The 24766-nt window shown below is 36.7% G+C and overlaps 1 pseudogene; it reads left to right on the top strand.

The window, feature by feature from the left end:
- LOC143579384 (carboxylesterase 20-like) lies at positions 1-24462 on the top strand (annotated as a pseudogene).
- Positions 24463-24766: the final 304 nt, after the last annotated feature.

Below are 24766 nucleotides of genomic sequence, written 5' to 3'. Positions count from 1 at the left end.
ATGGAGTGCCAACAAAGGTGGACTTTGTCTACGGCTATGGTGGTACAGGGAAGACATATTTATGGAAAACGTTTATTTGCTTCTATGCGGTCGAAGGGTCATATTGTTTTGAACGTTGTATTAAGCGGCATAGCTTCGTTATTATTGGAAGGTGATAGAACAGCTCATTTGAGATTTCTTATTCCAATAAATCTAACCGAGGATTCTCAGTGTTAGGTATTGTTTGAATTACTTAATATGTATTATTTTTTTAGAAAATTTTTTTACTTTTTTTTATTGAATGGAATAAGTATGTGTCTTTTTTTATATTATTCCAGGTTAAAGGAAATACTAATGTGTCCGAATTATTGAAAAAGACTTCGTTAATTATTTGGGATGAAGCTCCGATGATTCATAAATATGCATTTGAGGTGTTGGACAGAACCTTAGAAGATGTTATGATAGTTCATCCTAGAAATATAGCAGAGTCATTGTTTGGAGGCATGATTGTTGTTTTTGGTGGTGATTATAGACAAATATTGTCAGGTGTACAAAATGGAACAAGAACTAATTGTGTTAATGCTACAATAAGTTCTTCGTATATATGGCCTTCTGAAGTTAAAAAAACATGAAACTGACTCTTGGTTCTCAATCATTACATGTTCATGATATCACAGAGTTTGCAGATTGGTTATTGGATATTGGTCAAGGCAATCTTGGTGGTTCAAATGACGGTAAAGCAATTATATAAATTCCAAATGATCTTCTAAATCAACAATCAGTAGATCCAATATCTTGTTTAATCAATTTTGTTTATCCATCAATTTTAGAAAGGTTCAATGAGGTGAATTAATTTCAAGAACATGCAATATTGGCTCCTTTAAATGAGGTCATGCATGAAATTAAGGACCTTATGTTAGGATTTTTTTTTTCTGGTGAAGAGATGGAATATCTAAGTTCAGACAGTGTAGATGAGGTTGAAAGAGTATCTAAAGACTTTGATCCAACGTTGTACTCTCACGGTTTTCTTAATGGGATAAAGATGTCTGGTTTGCCTAACCATAGATTGGTACTTAAGGTCGGTCTTCCTTGCAAGTTAAAGAGAAGACAGTTTCCTGTTGCATTTTGTTTTGCAATGACTATAAATAAAAGTCAATGACAATTATTAGAAAAAGTTGTGTTGTACTTAAAAGAGCCAATTTTTACACATGACAAGCTTTATGTTGCTTTGTCAAGAGTGAAGACTAGAGACGGCATTAAAATAGTCATACTAGACAAACAATCTAATCTTACGAACAAAGAACAATAAATGCTGTATTTAAAGAAATTTTTGAAAGCTTATTGTGATTAAGCTTACGGGTATGTTTGTTGGTGCATAATGTCAGTAGTTCATAGTCGTGTGTCTGTAATCGAGTCTGTAATGATTAATTATGTTTTATATGTCTTAAGCGAAGTTACTAACAAGTTCGTTGTTTAGGCGAACTTGTTAGTCAAGCGAAGTTATGGACAACTTCGCCTGAACATGCCAGGCGAAGTTGTCGTGTATATATATTCCTAGGTTACGGTTTGTTTAAGGTTAATCGAGTTGTTAATCGAGTTGTTCAAGTTATCGTATACAGACGTGTGTGAGTCGAGAGACGTGTATTCAGTGATTATATCACGTGTTAGGTTATAATATAACGTGTGTTCGTTTATACGTATCGTGTGTTTGTTTGATTCGTGTTCTACACTCGTAACGACCTACGCAGGGATTCCGCACCTGTGTAGATTGAGATATCCCGTGCAGATCCATCCAGGGAACCTACAATTGGTATCAGAGCATTTGCTCGATTGTGTGGTTCGGGATATTCACGCGGGTGTAGAAATCGTCCCGTTTCGACTATTCGCGGGACGTGTTTTCTGTGTTTTTGTGTCATTCTTACCTCCTACCATCGTATACAACCCTTTACACCGTCAAAAACCTCGAAAAATCCAGATTCCAGATCTGCAGAAACTTGGTGTTCATCAGGCGAAGTTGCCGTCACTGTTCGTAGGGTTTCGGCGAAGATATAAGGTTAAGCGAAGTTATCCACAACTTCGCCTACCTTCTCAAGTTCGCCTAACTCAAGCGAAGTTCTCTACAACTCCGCCTACCTCCTAAGTTCGCTTACCTCAAGCGAAGTTAAGAATCAGCGAAGTTTTTCAACGAAGTTAAGACTTAAGCGAAGTTATCCGTAACTTCGCCGACAGTAATTTTCGAAGAAAAAAAAATTTGATTTCGGGTTTCTTAGTTTTCGAGAAAGATGTCGTCAATTAACATCTCTGAGTTAGTTAAGATGGAAGTAGAAGCAGGGTCAGCTACTAAGGCCCCAAAGTTGCTGAAGGGAACCGATTTCGTTGCATGGAAGGATCGGTTCGAACAATATGTCAAGTACCAGGATGCGAAAATGTGGGTATGCATCCAGGATGGTTATATTCCACCAACTATGGAGTACGAAGGTCGTGATCAGATCAAGAAGTACAGCAAAATGGAAGATGAAGAGAAAAAGATGTATGAGGCCGAGAGCAAGGCTCATGCTGCTATCACTATGGCTCTTCCACAAGAGATCCTTCATACTTTTAGAAAGTACAAGACAGCAAGAGAGCTTTGGGAAGCTCTTGAGAACCGGTTTGAAGGAAATGTGGGAATCCGTGCTTCGAAGATCAAATTGCTCAAAACCCAGTTCTCAGTCTTCAAGTATTTAAAGAATGAATCTCTAGATGATATCATCACCCGATATTATCATCTGATGACTGAACTGAGCAACTATTCAATTTCTTACCGAGAAGAAGAGATAGTTGAGAAGCTTCTTGATGCTCTCCCACCAAAATGGGAGATGTACACGGTACTGATGAGGGAAGACAAAGACTTTCCCCAATATGATCTGGAAACGGCAGTCAACAAGCTCCGAACCTTTGAGCTTAACATGGTTAGAAAGGAGACACCTACGGATCAGGTTCAAGATCCAGGTATGTATGGTGCTAAAGTCAACTCTAGTTCAGGTTCGAAGACTGAATCAGCTGCCTACTACTCGAAGGGAGAGTCGGGCGCCAACTCATCAAATGAGGGGCATGTGTCAGTCAACACGAATGGTGATGTTTGCTTTGTAGCAGGTGGATCTAGTGGTTCTAAACCGCAAGCAAGCAAGAGTAGTTGCTCTCCAAGTATTCCTAGCAACAACTACTCTAAGATGCCTATGAGTGTCAAATCTGCTAAAGAGCAGTTTGCTCTCTGTGCTTCTTTTATTGCTTCCTATGAGAACTACATTCAAGGGAAGATTGTTGATCCAGCTATGTTGGATGAAGACTATGACCAGATTGATGCTGATGATCTGGAAGAAATGGATCTACAATGGCAGATGGCTATGATCGTGAGAAGAGTGAAAAGTTTTATGAGAAAGACCGGAAGAAAGTTTGTCGGTGGAAGGCCAGGGTTTGACAAGACGAAGGTAAGATGTTACAACTGTCAGCAAAACGGCCACTTTGCAAAGGAGTGCAGAAATGAGCGTGTAGAACGTGGCCAAGGCAAGTCTACACAGCATAATGGGGGTAGTAAAGATTATAGTGCCATGATTTCCAGAGAAGATGGTGAATATAACTGGAACCTGCATTCTGAAGAAACTTTCGAACAGGCCAATTTGGCGAAGGTTGAAACTGAAGGAAGTGAGAAAGCTACTCGGGAAGATCAAGCTTTAATGGCAGATGTTAAAGACCAGCTCTCCGAGGTATGTTCTAAACCTACTTGTTCTAAATGTGAAAACTTGTCTGAGCAATTAGCAACTATAACTGATCAGTATGCTAGTTTGGATGCTGAGTTTAAAACTCTAAAAGAAGATCATCATTTTACAAAAGCAAGAGAAAATAGCTATAAAGTTAAAATAAAAGCTTGTGAAAAAGATATTAAAAGTCTAAAAGCAAAACTTGCTGAAAAAATTCAAGTGATTGATCTAAGCTATGAAGTTTTGGAAGAAAAAACCAAACTAATAGCTGAAAGAGAAAAACAGATTGCTGATCACCGGGTGAAAGTGGTGGAACTGAATAGAAAACTTGAGCAGTTCAGAAATTCCTCTGCTATTCTTGATCACCTTGTTAGTGATCAAGGTTCCTCAGTTAAGAGGGGAGGAATTGGTTATCATGAGGTTCCACCACCGTATAATCACAACTACACTTTTAATCCTAGTAATCAGAAATCTGTTGACTTTGAGGTTGTTCAGACAGTTCCAATTAAGGTAACTAGTAAAGAACCAGATGTTAGTAGAGGCGAAACAAGTCCGCCTGTTTCAAATGTTAAAATTTCTGATCCGAGTCCAGTCTCATCAAGTTCGGATAAGTCATCCGAGCCTGGTAAGGCAAAAGAGGAGGCGGTATTGCCAAATGGTGGAGAGAAAGATAAAACAACTAAAAAGAGTTCTCCGCTAAACCCGTATGTCCCACCTTATGTGAGACAAACGGGCGGTAATAAAGCCTCGACATCTAAAACACCTGTTGATAAAAAGGTTGAACATAGGTGTTGTTTTAGGTGTAATCAATTAGGGCACCTAGTTGCAAATTGCCCTCTGAAGCAGAGATTCAGAGGTGTGAGGCCTACTAAAACTGAGAATAAGCCTAATGGTAATCATAATACTGGTAAAAACGAAAACCATTCAAAATTCAGAAATGTGACTAATTCAGGTTTTCATATAAACAAATCTCAGTTTTACACTGCTAATAACCAAACCACAAGCTATAATTCTTTTAATTCACAAAGGTTTGGAAGGCCTCACAATCAATCTACAAGGAGGTATCCTAATAGGACTTACAGGAATTATCCAGATACTAACTTTGGAAAGCCAAAGCTCGGGATGTATAGATCCAAGACCAATTGGTCTTGGGTCCCTAGATTCTAATCTTTTGCTTTTATCGTGTAGGAACAGTTGAACAGGGCTGCAAACAACCTATGGGTTGTGGATAGCGGCTGTTCCCGGCACATGACGGGTAACAAAAACTTGTTACACGATTTGAAACATGTTCAAGGAGGGAGAGTAAGCTTTGCTGGAGAAAGTGGAGGCAAGATTACAGGAATGGGTACGGTGTCTAATGGAAAGATGACTCTAGAGAAAGTAAACTTTGTCGAAGAATTGAAGCACAATCTGCTGAGTGTATCGCAGATTTGTGATAAGGAGTACACCGTACATTTTACAAAGAATGAGGCGATTGTGTTACATCCTGGTTTTCAGATACCAGAGGAGTGGATTGTGATGAAGGCTCCACGTGAGAGGAATACTTATATTATGGATATGAGGTCGACTGAAATGGCCACGGAAGAATCATGCCTTATGACAAAAGTGAGCGAATCGGAGTCCGAATTGTGGCATAGGAGAATGGGGCACATTCATCTTCGGAAGATGAACCACATTGTCAAGAATGGACTTGTGCTGGGCGTTCCCTTGAAAAGTTTCAACTTTGAAGACAAATGTCTAGCGTGCAAGAAGGGAAAGCAGCACAAGAAATCCCATCACACCAAGAAGGTCAATTCTATTGTCAGTACTCTAGAATTGCTTCACATGGATCTCTTCGGTCCCGTGAATGCAAAAAGTCTAGGAGGTACTTCTTATTGCTTGGTGATCACTGATGATTACTCACGATATTCGTGGGTATATTTCCTGAAATCAAAAGATGAAACGGCTCAGATTGTGAAGAATTTGATTACCAAAGTTGAGAACGTTATGGATAAAAGGGTTAAGTTCATCAGGAGTGACAATGGAACGGAGTTCAAGAATTTTGAGATGGAGATCTTCTGCCTTCAGAAAGGGATTGAACACCAGTACAGCGCTCCGTATACTCCGCAACAGAATGGAGTGGCTGAAAGGAAGAATAGAACGTTAATTGAAGGAGCCAGAACTATGCTGGCTGATTCGAAGCTTTCTGTGGTGTTTTGGGCTGAAGCTGTTGCTACAGCCTGCTATATCCTGAATAGAGTCTTGACTGTCAAAAGACTTAATAAAACGTGTTATGAGCTTATGCATGGGAGGAAGCCCAACTTGAGTGGTCTTGAACCATTCGGGTCCCCTTGTTCGATTTTAAAGACAAATTCTAAATTTGGTGAAGTAGCCGATGAAGGAATCTTAGTCGGTTATGTTGTTGGGACTCCCAACAGACGTGTCTTTAATACATCGACCAGCAAGGTTGAGGTGGTGTGTAACACCGATATCACAAGTTACAAACCGCCAAAACCAAGCAACGGACCTGCTGAGTTTTTCGACTATGATAGATTTTTTAAGTCTTTTAACATACCGTATTTGGATAGTGCAGAAGAAGAAGAGAGAGTTGCTACGAAGATGATCCTTGATGAGGAAGAAAATCTAGTGCAAAGAAAGCTGTTTGATAAATGTCAACCTTCCTCATCAAATGCTATCGATACCCCTGCTGCCTCTCCTGAAGAAGAATTTTTCAATCCGTTTCACTCTCAGCAAGAAACAACCATTGACGAGCTCTCTTCTAACTTGGAAGACAATTTGCATGTCGATTCTGTTCCGACCACGAGAATTCATAAAGATCACCCCTTGGAGAATGTGATTGGTGATGTGTCCTCCGGTGTACAAACAAGACGTAGCTTGAATGAGCACACCTGTGTTTACACAAGCATTAAGGAGACAGGCATAATCAACGAATGCTTGTACACCTGCTTTATCAGCCAGATTGAACCAAAGAATTATCAAATGGCTCTAAAGGACAGCTCGTGGGTCGAAGCCATGCAAGAAGAGCTGGCTCAATTCAAGAAAATGGAAGTTTGGACTTTGGTTGAAAAACCAAAGAATGTGCATGCGATAGGCACAAAATGGGTTTTTAAGTGCAAGAGAGATGAGAAAGGGATTATTATAAGAAACAAGGCGAGGCTAGTCGTTAAAGGTTTTAATCAACAAGAGGGGATTGATTATAATGAAGTGTTCGCTCCTGTGGCAAGATTGGAAGCCATTAGATTGTTTTTGGCATTTGCTGCTTATAAGAAGATGAAGGTATTTCAGTTAGATGTGAAGAGTGCGTTTCTGAATGGGAAAGTCGATGAGGTAGTGTATGTTGAGCAACCTCCGGGTTTTCCTGACCCAGACTTTCCAGACCACGTGTACAAGTTAAGCAAGGCGTTGTATTGACTACATCAGGCACCTCGTGCCTGGTACTCAACTTTATCAGATTACTTGCTTGAAAATGGGTTTGAAAGAGGGAGGATAGATAGCACGTTGTTCGTCAAGAGAGAAGGAAGCGACTTCCTGCTGGTACAAGTCTACGTGGATGACATTATCTTTGCTGCATCAAACGTCTCCATGTGTAAGGAGTTTGAGGCCGTCATGAAGAAAAGGTTTGAAATGAGTGCTATGGGTGAACTAACTTTCTTTTTAGGATTGCAGGTTGATCAGAAGAAGGATGGGATGTTCATCCATCAGACCAAGTATGTCCATGATGTGCTCAAACGTTTCAAGATGGAGGACAGCACTCCATTCGATACTCCAGTCTGCGTCAATCACAAATTAGGAGCTGATTCAGACAACGATGCAGACGTGGACCCAACCCAATATCGGGCTATTATAGGTTCTTTAATGTACTTAACTACTTCTAGGCCTGATATAATGTTTGCTGTTTGTCTTTGTGCACGCTTTCAGGCAAACCCAAAAGAATCTCATTTGAAGGGTGCGAAGAGGATACTGCGGTATCTCAAAGGCAAGCCAAAGCTGGGATTGTGGTACCAGAGTCGAGGAGACTTGGAGCTAGTCGCTTACACAGATTCTGATTATGGAGGGTGCAATCAGAGTCGGAAGTCAACAACTGGAGGATGTCAGTTTCTAGGTGGCATATTGGTGTCGTGGCAATGCAAGAAGCAGACTTCAGTCGCAATTTCAACATGTGAGGCAGAATACATGGCAGCATCCAACTGCTGCTCCCAGGTTCTGTGGATTCAACAACAGTTACGCGACTATGGTCTGAATTTCTCACTTACTCCTATTTGCATTGATAACACAGCTGCTATCTCAGTAACTAACAATCCCGTGAAGCACAGTAAAACTAAACATATTGACATACGTCATCATTTTATACGGGATTGTGCTGAGAAGAAACTGATTGTGCTTGAAAAGGTGGATACGCTTGATAATTTCGCTGATTTATATACTAAAGCGTTTGACAATCAAGATTTCAAAACCTTGTTGAGTTGAATGGGATGATCAATCCCGAGTAACCATGCTTTTTGTGCATAAAAAAAAATGTCACTATTGCTTAAAATTATGTCGGTTGCCTCAGTTTGAAGGACATGTCTTAGGATATGTTTGGTCCTCATTTCTACTTGTAGAATATGAGGATAGCCATTAACCAGATGACTGAAAGTGACCGGGGCGGTTTATGATGAGTTTTCATTCTTTCGCTTAAAATTAGTCAATCATACTTAGTTAGAAGGACACATACTAGTATGTGGTCGGTCCAGTTGATCCATTGGATCTTCAGGATTGCCGTTTACCTGAAGACTTTGACTTGATCGGGGCGATTGAAGTTAAATTTTTTTTAGGGGAAATGAAATTATTTTTCAAGTCTATTACTTCGTAAGAAGTTCGTTTGCTATGTTTAACAGAAAATTGATCCAACCTTGGAAAATGATAGATATACTGATTCTGTGTGCTTAACTAGTGAAGTTATTAGGCTTAAAAGGCTTTAGAACAGTCATTGTATGTCATGGTAGCTTTTTATGGTGCGTAAAAGTAGATGTGATACAAACTAAATCTACTCGATTTTACGTGGAAACTCCTTAAGAGTTTTGCATGTCTTCATATATATCTTTCCGAATGATAGGCAGAAAAGCGATTACCCAGTCATACACGAGCCCGTAAGTGTTCTGATTCCCGTAAAGATAGTGTGTGAAGAAACTGCAGTGATCCAGACTCGGGACTTGCAGTTGTTTACTACTCTGAAGTCTATGTAAATGTTTATTCAAAAAAAAAAAAAAAAAAAAAAAAAAAACCTTATGAGTTATTGAAACATTCTAGAGCTAACAATGTCAAGACTTCTCAATCATGGAGTAAGAAAGAGAACGGGAAGCAGATGAAGAGTACTTACAAACTTAATCAGACACTATGGGTTGAGGTCAATTCGGGGTGACTTGGGGAAAGCCAAATACGCTTTGAGAATAGATAGGAGGCATCATAATCTCTGAGTTGTTGCCCACTTAAATTTTGAGACATAATTGAACCTAACTCGTATCACAGAAACGATGAAAACCATTTTAAGTTATTTACCTGCTCACAACCTGTTTCTTTATGTCATAATACAGCTAAACACGGATCTATGTGACAGTCACGTAATTAGTATGATTCCTGTTCGGATCTTTTCTAAAACGTAGTAGTCCCTGTCGAGACTGAAATTTGATCCCTTGTACTTTAATTTTTAACAGTTTTTTGTACTTGGGTAGTTTTATGATTTTATAACTGGTTACTTGGTCTTGATTGCATCTTTTAACTCTTTAAAGGAAGTTTTTTGCAAAATGTTCAAAGTATAAGGTTTGATTTTGTAAATAGAGGCGAAGTTGTTAAACAGGCGAACTTGTGCATAACTTCGCCTAGGCGAAGTTATCCACAACTTCGCCTGTATAACTCCGCCCCTATATAAAGGAATTTTTAAGGTCAATCGTTCATTATTTTCAAAATATCGGCGAACTTATCTTCCGAAATTCCAGCGAACTTATCAGTTTTCCGGCGAACTTGTCGTTCTTTCCGATTCCTTGATCTATTTCTCAGATTCCGTTACGATTTAAGGTTCGAGGTGTCGATATATCGTAAAACCCATGTTCTTTCTTGTTTATCAAAGGTCGTGTCGAACCGTTTCGAAACCTCGGACTGTCGGACTTTTGAACCCGATTTCAAAACTTGTCTTTACGTGGTCATGAACAAACTGATCGTCCAGATTGCTTTAAAATCATGTTTTTCGGACCCCTCAATCGTCAAACTAACCTAAAACATCAGTTTTTTTTTCGGATTTGAATCTCCTTACTGTCGCCGATTCAGATTCAGGCGAACTTACAGTTTGGGCGAAGTTATCCGTAACTTCGCCTGAGGTTTAACTTCGCCTGAGGCGATGTTGTGGTGAGGCGAAGTTAACTTCGCCTGGACCTTTTTACTTATTAGTTATTAGATGAACTTAAAGATGAAGCGAAGTTGTTCCCAACTTCGCCCCACCTTTAACTTCGCCTATACAGATTTTATTACAACTTCGCTCATGGTAACAAGCGAACTTGTGTTACGCCTTAACGTTTATCTAACTTGGTTCGTTTGTTGCAGATATGGCTGCTGTTGCTGGTGCTAGAGATGCTGGAGGAGATGACGAAGGTGATAATCAAAGGCAGTTCATCCCGGGTCATAATATGTATATTACGTTAGACCCAGATGCGAGTGGTGTGGAGGATTACCGCGAAATCATCACTTTCCTCCTTCGCTCGCGGATATTCCACGCGATCACAACTACTCTGCCGATATCCTTACCCAATATTGAGGATTTTTGGCAGACGGTGGAATACGATTGCCGCGTTGAGCCCCCGGTTATGCGAGCAACCGTCAACAATCAAGAAGTTCAGTTCTCTTCTGAACAAATCCGGGCGGCTTTACGTTTCGGTAATGAGATCAGGGATGACCCGACGGACTTTGTGGCTCCTTTTCGAGATGGAGCGTTTTTACGAATGGGCTATTCGGGCCCGTTGGGCGATACACGAAGAAGGAAGGGTTTCCTACTCGATCAGTGGCGCTTCCTCATGCACGTAATGATTGTCTGCATGTCAGTGAGGAAGGCGGGTACTGACGGGATGGGTGCGACCATGCAGTCGGCGATGACTGCTCTGACTTATAACAAACGTTATAGCTTCAGTCAGATGGTCTTCTATGAGATCGATAGACAAAGACGGGCAGTGGCGCGTGAGAGGTTCATTATGTATCCAAGATTCATCCAGATGATCTTGAACTATGTGGCTCCAAATCTACCTCAGCGCCGCTCCGATCAGATACGTGGAGAGTGTGAACAAACGTATCTTCGCTCAGTGCAGGACATTGAGCGCGAAGAGCAAACCTGAGCTCCGTCCCAGGCATACTCCACTCTTTGGGTATTTAATCAACCCGGAGTATGTTCCTGCCAATGGGGACGAGTTCAGAGACCCTCAACCACAACAGGCCGGAGCACCTCAAGATATACCTGCTGCGCCTGTTGTGTCAGCTGAAGAGGAAGTGGACCTTGATGCAGAATTTGGTGGTCAAGGATTCTTTGATATGGATCGGGTGGATCCAGAGGAGAACGTTCAGGTCCCAGTTGAACGTGCCTCGTCTGTGCATGTTACTAGGGCAGCTACATCGGTGGCTGACTCAGATTTTGATGAGGAAATGGATGAGGCAAGATGTATGGTGGTGACTCAAGAGAGGACGTATGGGAAGAGAAAGAGGACAGATGACAATAGTGAGTCAGAAGAAGAAGAAGACATTCATAAGTTGATCAGACGTTCAAGACGGGACAGGACAGGTGCAGGTATGGGAGCAGGTGAGAGTTCAAGAGTAGTACGTTTCGCTCCACCCGCACTGTCCGGTATGTCGATTGTCCCTACATCAGTACAAGTTACAAGTTTAAGCGCCGCGGATGTTCCCGTGGTGGCTACATCATCTTCTTTCGGCATCCCACCCACTACTTTCCAGCTGACGACTCCGGAGATTGTGTCTTTACCACCTCCAACTCTTACTCCTTCAGAAGTGGTTGCACAATTTTTTGAGTCGACAGTCGTTGCAACTGCAGGGTTATCGGGTATGATACCACCTGCGGTTACGCCTGCTTCTGATGTCCCGGTTTCATTCGAAATCCCTCCTCAGTATACTCAAGACATATCTCACATGAGGTTCGATTTCGATGCAACCCTATCAGACTCGGAGAGAATAGCTGCACTGGAACGGGTCGTGGCAGAACAATCTAGGATCAATCTTATCCAGACCCAGGCTATTCAGCGCCTAGTAGAAGAAAATCAACTACAGTCGTCCCTCCTGGTTGAACATGGAAAAATTATAGATGCTATGAAGGAGTTCTTGGCATCTCAGGGGGAGACAAGCTGTAAAGGCGACGAGCTCAGGACAAAGAAGAAGAATGACAGAGACGATGATCCCAATGCATCGAAAGGTGCAGGTGGTGAGTTGCCAAGAACTACTCAAGCTCTTGGGACTTCCACAGCTCAGGGGGAGTCTACAGGTGCAGCTGGCAGTTCTGGTGGTGATGAGGTGGTGATGGTAGATGACGAGGAGATGGGAGATGATGTGATCGATGCCTTGAAGGAGTTGGATGATGATATGTTAGATGATGATGAATTTACATGTGATGATGATATATTGCCAGTCGAAGAGATTGAAAAGATTGGTGAACAGATTGTGATTGAAGATGATGTTGAAGAGGGTAAGATAGTTGATGAGAATGTTGAACACGAGATCCCTGAAGTTGAGAAGTCAGATGTATGTCAAGATACAGTAGGTGATGATACAGAATGGGAGGAGCAGCCTAGATGGAAAAAAGGCTATGCTCATTGGTTTATCAAAACGAAGAAGCCAGTGGTACCTACAATGTTCAAGAAAACTTATAATATTAAAGGGTACGCTGAGTCAAAGAAAGGCATTATCTGTTGGTTATATGATGAACAGCTAAAAGTGTTCGTGGTGAAAAGATATGATGGGATCCAATACTTTAAGAGGACGTTGAGGTCTCTCAATACATTGCCTGAATGTGAGGTGAAGGATTTGGCTAGATTGGGGTTGATTAATAGAAGCGACGACAACATGGCGAGAGTTATTGGGAAAATCGTGTGGAAAGAAAGTATTAAAGAAAAGAAGTTTGAGTTATTAAAGCCACAGAAAGGAAAGCTAGTGGAAGATAAGGAAAAAGGAATGAGAGCAGATGGCAAGCCATGGATGGTAATGAAGTACAAACCGATCCGATGCATTAAGGAGGTTCCAATGAAGACTATGCCTCAAGATGTGTTGAAGAATCTTAAATGGTGGTATGTTGATTGCGAGACTGCTGAAGCCGTGATGGAAGATGAAGACGAACAAGAATGCTAAGAGTGTATGATCCGATGCATCTTGTTAATTTATCGAAAGCTGATCTGCAGGTGTTAAATGAAAAGAAGATTTTCTATATTCCGGCTTGGAAAGACGAAGCGAGGAAATATCAGCGAGTAGTCACGATATGCGTGAGAGAAGGAGTACATGCATGAAGACCAAGAGATTGAAGATTACAAGACACGTGTTTAAAGATCAAGACATGAAGCTACTGCCAAGGGGGAGTCTGTTGGTGCATAATGTCAGTAGTTCATAGTCGTGTGTCTGTAATCGAGTCTGTAATGATTAATTATGTTTTATATGTCTTAAGCGAAGTTACTAACAAGTTCGCTGTTTAGGCGAACTTGTTAGTCAAGCGAAGTTATGGACAACTTCGCCTGAACATGCCAGGCGAAGTTGTCGTGTATATATATTCCTAGGTTACGGTTTGTTTAAGGTTAATCGAGTTGTTCATCGAGTTGTTCAAGTTATCGTATACAGACGTGTGTGAGTCGAGAGACGTGTATTCAGTGATTATATCACGTGTTCGGTTATAATATAACGTGTGTTCGTTTATACGTATCGTGTGTTTGTTTGATTCGTGTTCTACACTCGTAACGACCTACGCAGGTATTCCGCACCTGTGTAGATTGAGATATCCCGTGCAGATCCATCTAGGGAACCTACAATGTTGTGTACGCATTTTCATGTTATAATATTAAATAAATATACATTTTTAATGTTCAAGGTTATGTTAGTTTTATTTTTATTTATAATTTTTAAAGATGGTTGAACTTGCATTTTATTATATATAAATATAAATGTGAAGTATAAATATTTTTCATCAAGTGTAACACAACACGGGCTAAAACCTAGTAATTTAGTAAAGCTTACCACCAAAATATAATCTGGTCTATTCATATACTTGTATAGAAATTGATTCTTACCATAAACACGTAAACATAACAAAAATAAATGACTTTATGAATTTTGGGCTTAAGGGTAGAAATTTTGGTTACGTTTGCAAGTAGGTAAACAAATTTCAGGTTATTTTTTACTACACAAACAAAAACAAACATCAATCTTATAATCTTCAAAGGTGTGTTAGTTTTTATTAATCCCAACTATCATCAATCGGTCGTCGCAGTTTTCAACTAACAAATTGACTGATAACGATCCCATCTGTTATAATATTTATTCCCAATTGTCTGCGACTAACAGAATGCTAATGCTGTTAGTTGTAGGTCGCCAGGAAAACGCCTTTTGGCAGGAAAAGTCAATTTTTTTTGCCGTGAAACTCAACTTGAACACCACCACCACCACCTACTAATCACCACCACTTGAGCACCACTAACCGATTTCGATAATAGTTTGGGGGTTCCGACGACCTCAATAATTGAGACTTTTATCATAAAAAGGTTCCTAAAGGTCCAACCTAACGTTACAAAGATGTTTGTGACGAAAATGTTGAGTTTTCCGGAAAGAAATGTGAGTTTTCCCACCAAAAGCGTTTTTCCGACGACCTGTAACTAGCAGCGTTAGCATTCTGTTAGTCGCGGATCGTTAGGAACAAATATGATAAAAGGTGGGATCAGTATCAATCAATTAGTAAAGCTGGGACCGACAACAACTAAAATATAATAGTTGAATTAATAAAAACCAATACACCATCTTTATACAATTTTCATAACTTTCATAACAAACTTTGTGGAATGTGTTCTTTGATTCCCTGACTTATTTCTTTTTGTGGTTTGCTTTCTTTCATTTTTATACTTTTTACATACAATAAATAAAAGCATAAACATAATTAACTGAATTTTATGGTTTTTAACGCAAGGTTATTGTATGATACTGGATGTGTCCATACGCGATGCAGCGTGAAACGCAGACCTTGGTAATCACGTAACATGTTTATGGGTTTTCATTGTTTGGTTAGAAATCTTTCAAACTGGTAATTGGTTTGATATCACAATAATTTTTTTGTTTTAATTTTGGTTGATCGGTTTCAATTTTCAACGGTTCAGTTGACAAAAAAACCATTAATAACAGTTTGGCTCACCGTTCAACATAAAACTATCAAAACTATCAAAAACGTTCAAGCCAAATTCCCAACCCTAAAACGTTCAAGGTTAAACCTTAAAACGTTCAGGCTAAAAACCTAAAACGTTCATGCTTAAATCCTGATACATTCAAGGTTAAAACCCATCATTCAAAGTCAAAATTTATCTATTGAAGCTTCAAATTGATGATTAATTGAATCAATTTCACGGTTAATATCAATTCGGTTCAACAATTTCAATTTCAATCTTGTTAAAAGCTAAACAAACCTATGAACAAAAGGGAGCAATGTTCTGCGTTTTTCCGGCGAGTTCATTTTGGACGCTGATTATGGCAACGGAGAGTGTTGATGGCATTGGCGAGTGGTAGAGGTGGAGATGGATTAAGCAAAGATCGTTTTTCCAATGACGGTTAACATCGAGGATATCGTTGGCAGAGGAGGTGATTTAGGGTTTCTCAAAATCAAGGGTGAAGGAAGTCACGTACCTATTGTACGATAAATGATTAGTGTATCAAATCCTTTCATTTCAGAAGTGTTTCTTATTACGAGAAGTGCGAGTAATGAATCCAACCAATCAAATTTTTTTCTTTTATTTTATCATTTTTTAATAACAAGGGTGTTATAGTAAAAGGTGCATTTTTTTTCATATTTGGTAGGTCATAAGGTATGGAGAAGTTACAACTAATTTGTTTTCATATTTTTTAAAATACAGTCAAATCAACATATATTGAATTCTTGATTTTTTATTTTATCGAATTCAATTTTGTTGATTTACCAATATTAATTTTTTTATTCTCGTAATTTGAATTTCATACCTTATTTCAGATAATAGTTCTTAAATTCAATACTGTCGATAAATTTACACATTACATAAATGAACATACACATGAATAAAATTATACATACACATTTCAAAATCCCACCTACATAGTACATATACGAACCTACACACTACATAATTAAACCTACGCACGATAATAATTACACACACCATTGGAAATACTACCTATATAGTACATATATGAACCTACACAATAATATATGAACCTACACATGATGAAAATTACATATACACAATTCGAAATATCATATACATGGTACATATACAAACCTACACGTAGGTACATAAATGAACCTACACACAATAAAAATTGCACATATACAATTTGAAATACCATATAAACAGTACAAATATGGACCTACACGGTACATAAATGAATCTAAACTGTACAAAATAAATTTTTTTATTACATTAAACTATATAATAAATAACAAATAATAATAATAACCTATACTTGTAAAATTTTCACATACGCATTCGTGATGTCACTTAAATAGTACATATATAAACCTTACACGGTAAAAAATAAATTATTTTTATATTTTTCACATTAAACTACATATAATAAATAACAAATCATGTTAATAGCCTAAAATTATAAAATTTTGACATGCGCATTCATGATTCCACCTACACAACACATGAATATGCATGTGTATATAATATATAAATTTGTGTAGGCGGTATATAATATTTAACGCATTTAAAGAAATATGATTGAAGATATTATAGTATTTTATTAAAATTATATTTGTTTAACATTACTTTGATTAATAACATCAATAAAAAAATAACAATTAAAAAATTTATAGGTAACTTTCAATTAGTTAGTAATAATAACAAATAAATGTTGTTAATGACTTAATTTTCACTTTGAAAAGTCTATGAAACAAATACAAAAGTACCAAATATTTGTATAATGTCCAACATAACTTCGATCCAGATGTTTCTTGCGATTCAGATGATGATTGTGATTGAAGAATCATAACAAAGAATAGGATGGCACAGGGAGCAATTAGGGTTCAAAGTATAAACGCCTTAAATCAAATCAATTAACAAAGATAGATGGTGGTGCGTGATTTAGGGTTTTGTAGAGTTATAAGATATCATCTATTTGACCCAGTCCATCTGCGTAACGATGATGAAGAAGCACAGAAGTGAAAGAGAGGTAACGGGAGAGATTATAGAGAATTAGGGTTTGAGACTGTGAGAGCATGGAGAAGGTGAAAAGGATGAAAAAACCCGTTTTGTTTGACCCGATCTAAACTCCATCATTAGACCCATGACCAGCGAATTTTAGTTAAATCAATGAGAATCCTCCATTTTGAAATCAAGCAATCGGGTGGCTCTAAATGGGGTGGGGGAGCGACATGAGAGCGACACGTAAGATTTTTGTAGGCAATTATATAGATAGTTAGGTTTTAGCCCCCGTGTTATGGGTTTTATTTAGGTTTTTGTTTTTAATCGTTTTGCTATTTTTATATTTTGTAATGATTTGTTTTTTTTCTTAACGCACCTTTGTTTTAATTTAATACGTATATAGTAATTTGTTACGTTAATTATATTTATTTAACGTTATGGCTCTTTCAATTGAGATGTGTAGGTTTATTAGATTTTTAACGAACCAACATAAACAAACATGAATATGCTGATTTTTTTAAAACGAACAAACATGAACACAAATATTTTTCGTATGAAAAAGGAGCAGTTAATGTAGGTTACGATGGTGGTTTGTCACACCCCGACCAATGAAGGCGGAAACGTCGAGGCGCGACATGATTGTTCGTTGCACAACGACACTATAAAGTTACAATATTTAAACAACTCATTTAAATCCATATCATCATAAATAACACAACAATTGTTCATACAAAATGCCAAATAGATAGATAAACAAATAACTTGTTCTTTCATTTTCTAATATCCTAAAGCCAAGATGATAAGTTTCTTCAAGTAATCCAATCAAGCTAACATCAAACCTGTAACATTGCATAAAATAGAGTTTGTCAACACAAAGGTTGGTGAACAATTTTCAAAGTTTTGGGCAATAAGTATATAGTATGAAATCCACAACTAGTATATGAAAACAATAAATAATAGCAACAATTTAGATAATAAAACCGTCAATAAGAATACATTGACGACAATAATGAAATCGTCAATAAGAGTACATTGACGACACCTTTCTATATGGGGATACCATATATACTCGGAATTAGCGTATGATCATACTTTGATGAGGCTACCCGCCTTAGCATTCAAGAGGCTACCCGCCCTAGCATTCAAGAATTTGCACATAATCATGTAAAGCATATAACACCAAATCGAGCATTTATTTAAGTAAACATATATAATAAGTGTTGTGGTTTAAGACTCAAGTATAAATCATTTGAATTTGAATAAGTATGCAATGCCACCCCCAAAACGAAAGATGGAAAACGGGGGATGAAAAAGTACTCACAATAACAAGTAACTTGAAAGATAATGTCGTGAATAATCGGAGAGATCGGTGTAACGAGCAAGACCTATATTAAACGGGTCTTGTGTTAGTAAGTAGTCTTGGAAGGGTTTAAAATAAGATACATGATAAATAAAGTTTAGGATTTAAAATGTAAATATTTGAGAAAATAAATAAACGAGTTTTGTAAAATAAGTTTACTCAAAACCGGGTCTCGGTATTCTATTCATTAGTTTTTTTTTCTTTTTTTACTCAACCTATGTTAAGTAATAATGTGGGTTAAAATGCAATATTGCAAAACCCTTGATTATAAGAATACCAAAAAAACGAGTGTTCGGGTTTGTCGGTTCGAGACTTGATAATTGACCAAGCTCAAAGTTAACTTCCCAAAATAATAAATGTTTTGAGATAACTCAATAAAATCAAAATATACTTAACCAAGTATGTAGTTCTATTGTGAAGAACCTTAACGTTCGTTTAGCGAGTACACGACTTTATCGGTCCGAACTTGTTATAAGATCAAGTTGGTTACCGACATGCCAAGTATGTTTAGAAATTAACTAAAATTGATTTAAAATATAATTTTGAAGAAAAATATGAGTTTTGGTGTCTAAAAACACACTTGTGTGTCTTAAGCGAGTGAACTCGGTTTAGTTCGGTTTTTGTTTCGGTCCTTGACTCGGAATAAGACCGAGAATGGTTACCACATACCAATTACCATGGAACTTGTAAAATAACTTATAAATAATAATACTCAAGTTTTACATTCAAAAAGTTAACAATAAAGCTTTTAAACGAAAGTTCGGTTTTTGGTTCGGTTCTCAACTCGGGATGAAACCGAGGCTAGTCACCACATACCCAATACCATGGAACTTGACAAATATGAACAATAAACTAAAATATGCAGAAGTTAAGCAAGTATAACAAGTTATATAGTTAGATTTGTTAAATATATAAACAAGGACTACAAAGTCCTCAATGTAACCTTGCCTTACTAGCCTGACATATCAACCGCCCGAGACCGGAGAAATGAACAACCGAAGGTAAACAAGGAGTGTATATTATATATATGTTGTAACATCAAGCTTTAAGTATCGAGAAGTTAGTTAAAATGAAAGATTAGCTTAGTTTGACCTTGAGAGTCAAACTATGAAGAACAACCTTAGAATTCAAGAATTTGAGAGAGAAATGAGGAAATGAGCAAGCACAAATGAAGAATATGGGTGTGTATATATAGGGTAAGTTAAATGGGTCTTTCATAAAGGGTGTTGCATGAAAATGGGTTGGTTATAGACCCAAGAAAGCACAAACTACAAATGGGTCCTTCAAGTCTCCATTTTGGTAGTTTTTGTCCCTTAAGTTCATTTTGAGCGTTTTCAGGGCCTTTTAAGAACCGAAAATGGTGTTTTTTAGATCCAACAACTATAAAACAAATATGTAACATAAAATTCATCATTTTGATAATATCAAAAGGTTCGGGATACAAAACGGGTCGGGTTTACATTAAGAATACAAGTATAAAATAACCCAAAATTGACAAATGTCACATGGTTGATGCATGAGAAGGAAGGTTGACGAGGGTAGGTGGTAATCATAAGTAAACTGGTGATTGAAAGGATAGACCGGCGACAGAGAATATGTAGATGAGAGAAATTATAGTAAGGCTTGATGTTAAAAGAATTTCACAAATAAATGAGGTCTTATAACCCGTTTAATGGTCATTCGGGCCTGGTGAGACCCATGACCCATTAAAACTATCGTTTGATGATTAAGGGGTTTCACAAATAATTGAGATATTAACCTTTTTAAGAATTATCCAGGTTTGGTGAAATCCATGACCCACGAAAATTATTGTTTGATGATGAAAAGTTTTAAAAATAAATGAGACCCGTACCAGAAAATTCGGGTCAAACGCATAAGAAGCAATCATTTAGGAATGAAGCAATCTGGTGGCCCGAGAAGGGGTGGGGAACAACCACATCGTGACACGTAGGATTTTTATGTAGCCAATTATATATATATATATGTAGGGTTAGGATAGAATAAAAACCCACTTGAGTTTTGAAAACTCTAGAAACCCATTCTCAACCACATGTTTTTAATTAAAGATTAAATCTTGTGGTCCATAATTAAAGTTAATAAAAATGTAAAAGTTTATTTATATTTTCTCTCTTCTGAGAACATATATAAATATTACTAAAAAAATGTAAAAAAAATAGCAAAACATTTTTTTTATGTTTTCGATGTTTTGTATTAAATGTACCAACATTTATTACATGTAACAAAAAAAAACCGATGTTACATAGGATTTTCATGGGTTTTCTCAACTCAAGAGGGTTTTCAAACTATACTTCTATATATATATATATATATATATATATATATATATATATATATATGGCTAAAGATAAGGGGCCAAAGTTGTAACTATTCTTTAAAAGTTATGTAAAGTTAAGGGGACAATATTGAAACTATATTTAAAGAATTTGTTGAATATTTTGTAATGGACCATCTTACTCCTATCTAACATGTTGTGTGGGTTATACTATATGTTGTATAATTTGTAAAACTCTTAAAAATAAATCATCTTAATTTGCTCATGACTCCTATTTTAGATACTAGTTTGAGCCCCCTGGCCCAGTGTTATAGGGGTTTATTTAGGTTTTTGTTTTTAATCGTTTGTTATTTTTTATTTTGTAGTGATTTTTTTTTCTTTTTTAACATAGTTTTGTTTTGTTTTAATACGTATATATTAGTTTGTTACATTTATTATATTTTTTTAACGTTTGGGCTCTTTTAATTGAGATGTGTAGTTTTTTTTAGATTTTTAACAAACAGGCACATACGAACACGAGCATGTTGATTTTTTTTATACTAGCAAACGTTAACACAAATATTTGTCTTACGAACATAAGGTGGTTGATGTAGGTAACAATGGTAGTTGATGTCTAAGATGGGAGGTTGACGATGGTGGGTGGTAATCAGAAATTAACCGGTGATGGAGACGATAGACCGGCGACGGAGAATATTTAGAGGAAATAAATTAAATTAGAGTTTGACGATAAAAGTGTTTCACAAATAAATGAGATGTTTAAACCGTTTAAGGTCTATCCGGGTTTGGTGATACTCATAATCCATGAAAATTATTGTTTGATGATTAGAATGTTATTTCACAAATAAATAGATGTCATAACTCATTTAAGGACTATCCGGATATGATGAAACCCATACCCACAAATTCGAATCAAACGCGTGAAAAACTAAAATCACAAATCAAGCAATCAGTTGGTTTGAAAGAGGGTGTAAAAAAACCAGATAGTGACACATAGAATTTTTTTATAGACATTTATATTGATCGATAGATAGAAGATATTATAGATGTAATTTCCCAATACACTAATATATTATTTACAAAACAACTAATACTTCGTTAACATATTACAATAGCAAGTCACTTTGATATAAAATATTAATTAGATATGTAACAATGTATACATAATATATACCTGTGTTGTTTTTTCTATGCATTCCAAATATAAATTTAGATCATTAAAGCATTCCTAACCTATTTTCTATCTTATATCATATAATTATATTATGAATTATTGTTTTTCTCTCCCCTGTTTGATTAAATAATATTTTTATACCTTTATCATTATCTTTTCTTTTTTCTTCACTCACATCCACTTTTCAAATATATTAAAAAATTATAGGGTATGAATAGTGAATTATCAAATTTAACTTTTCCATATAACATTTTCTCTCTTCTCTACTCACAACCATTCATAACCATACCATATAATTTACAAATCCTCCTCACATAATTATAGGAATCAGGCTTAGGAAACTGGCTGAGAATGCTCTTACATAGTTTAGAATTTAGATAATTGAAATAGCTGGGTTTGCGTAATAATTAGACAGAGAAAACGAATTCTAACTCCATATCCACATGAAAAACAATAAAAGATTAAACAAATGTATTATGTAAACCAAAATTAATAATTTAGTGTTAGAAGTTGGCAACAGTGTGACACTCTTTGAAAAAAATAAAATAAATACCAATACTAAAAAATTAAAATACTAAAGCTGATGTGTCATCATCATATTTATTTTGGAATATTTCTTTTTAACCTTCGTTCTCCTTGACTTAAACTATCCATGAATAATGGGTTTAATTTATATGACTCATGGATATTGCCATATAATGATTGCAATTAGGTTTCAGTTTAAATATATTTAAACATACTATAACTAACAAATATCAATCTTTTTGAAATTTTTAACTTTATTTAGCATTTTTTTTATAAATTTTGACTTTTTTAGTTTTTATGTTAAAAATTAAATATATTTAAACATACTACAACTAGCAAATATCAATCTTTTTCTAAATGATTATAACGAAATATGTGGATTTCTTTATGATTATGTCATTAAGATACTATAATTGGTTTTAATGTTAATAATAATTAAAATTAGCATCAATAAAATTTATGTCAAAAGCCATAATACATAATTAAATACTTACTGAACATACATCTAATCTAATATAACTATACTAATAAAAGAAAATAATGATAATGTGTCAATCTCATATTCATTCTTGGTTTACTCGCTATTCTCATTCATCATACCTATCCATGGGTTATAGGGCAAAACCCATTTTGACAAATGAGTTATAATTTCCTCTCCAATTCCGTAATCTCTCATCTTATTTGTCCTATTTATCCATGTGTCATGGGTCAAAATAATTTGGGTAAATTAGTTATAATTTTATTTCTAACTTTTTAATTTCTCATTTAATTTATCATACCTATCCATGGGTTACAAGTCAAAATAATTTTGAAAAATGAGTTATAATTCCCTTCTACTTTCCTAATCTATCATCTCATTCATCAGTAATGGACCTTATTTATTTTTATTATTTGACAAATCTCGTGTATTACACGGGTTTAAAAGCTACTTATTTATAAATAATCATATTCGACGTTAAATCTATTCAGTGGTTATTTAAGCCAACTGGCTGGTTTCTGTCCTACACCTTATCCTCCCGTTCATCTCCATTCTCAAAAGTCCAGATCAATGTCTGATCAAACATTACCAGCCTGAGAAAACACAGCCTACGTTGTACTTAATGCCGACGGTTCATACACTCGCCTCATGTCCTTCCCATGCTGCCTTCCTACACCAGACCAGGATTCCAGCACTCCTGCCATCTCCAAAGATGTAACCATCAATGATATTAACAAAACCAGCTGCCGAATTCATATCCCGAAAGAAACACATGAGGAAAAGCTCCCACTCATTGTTTACTACCGTGGCGGTGGCTTTATTTTCACGACTGCAGGTAATACCATGATACACGAGTTCTGTGATCAACTAGCCGCGCACCTCCAGGCTGTGGTGATCAATGTAGGCTACCGAAACGCACCGGAGCACCGCCTTCCAGCTGCCTATGACGATGGAGAGGAGGCTTTGCATTGGATCAAGTCAACCCAAGATCCATGGTTGACCAAGTTTGCTGACTTGTCTAATTGTTACCTAATGGGAACTAGTGCTGGTGCAAACATAGTCTATCACGCAGCATTACGTGTATCCCAACAACTTACGGATCTTGAGCCCTTAAATATTAAAGGTTTGATCTTTCACAATATTTTCATGGGAGGACTGGAAAGGACAGAGTCAGATATCAGACTGGCGACCACTGGGTCTCTCTTTACGTTATCCTTAAGCGATACGATGTGGGATTTTGCTCTCCCTGTCGGTGCAAATCGTGACCATGGGTATTGCAACTTGATGATGGGTAATCTGGAAGGTATCAGGCGGATCAAAGACGTTGGTTGGCCGGTGATGATATGACGGGGATTTGATGATAGATCGTCAAGTTAAGTTTGCAAAGACTTTAGAGTCAAGAGGTGTAGAGTGCACATGTTTCTACAGCGACGGCGAACACGGGATTGAATATTTTGACAAAACCAAAGCCAAAGAGTTGTACGAGGAGATTTCGCGTTTCATGTCTTCAATTAATGTTAAAAAAACATGAGATGTAAATAGGTAATGATACCAAATGAGTTAATGTTATTATAATGTTTAGTTGTTCTTATTTTCATTTGCAAGCTGGTGTTTAATTTGTAAATCAAGACATAGTTCTTGAGTTGTTTAATAGAACCATTGTAAGGGTGTATTTCTACATTTTTAACAATATATTTGATTATTTGAAGCTCACATTAAAATTATGGAATGGAGTTACGTTGCATACGTAAATATGTATTCTTTATATGATTTAATGCTATAAAATATAAATCGATCCCGGCCACCTGTCTAGGTTTGACTAAGACAATATTTAA

This window comes from Bidens hawaiensis, unplaced genomic scaffold (genome assembly GCF_021521415.1).
Source record: "Bidens hawaiensis isolate Kalapana, Puna unplaced genomic scaffold, B.hawaiensis_p1.1 tig00001463_1, whole genome shotgun sequence".
Classification (NCBI taxonomy): domain Eukaryota; kingdom Viridiplantae; phylum Streptophyta; class Magnoliopsida; order Asterales; family Asteraceae; genus Bidens; species Bidens hawaiensis.
The sequence above is the reverse complement of the archived record's forward strand: the minus strand, read 5'-3'. Positions and strand labels throughout refer to the sequence as shown.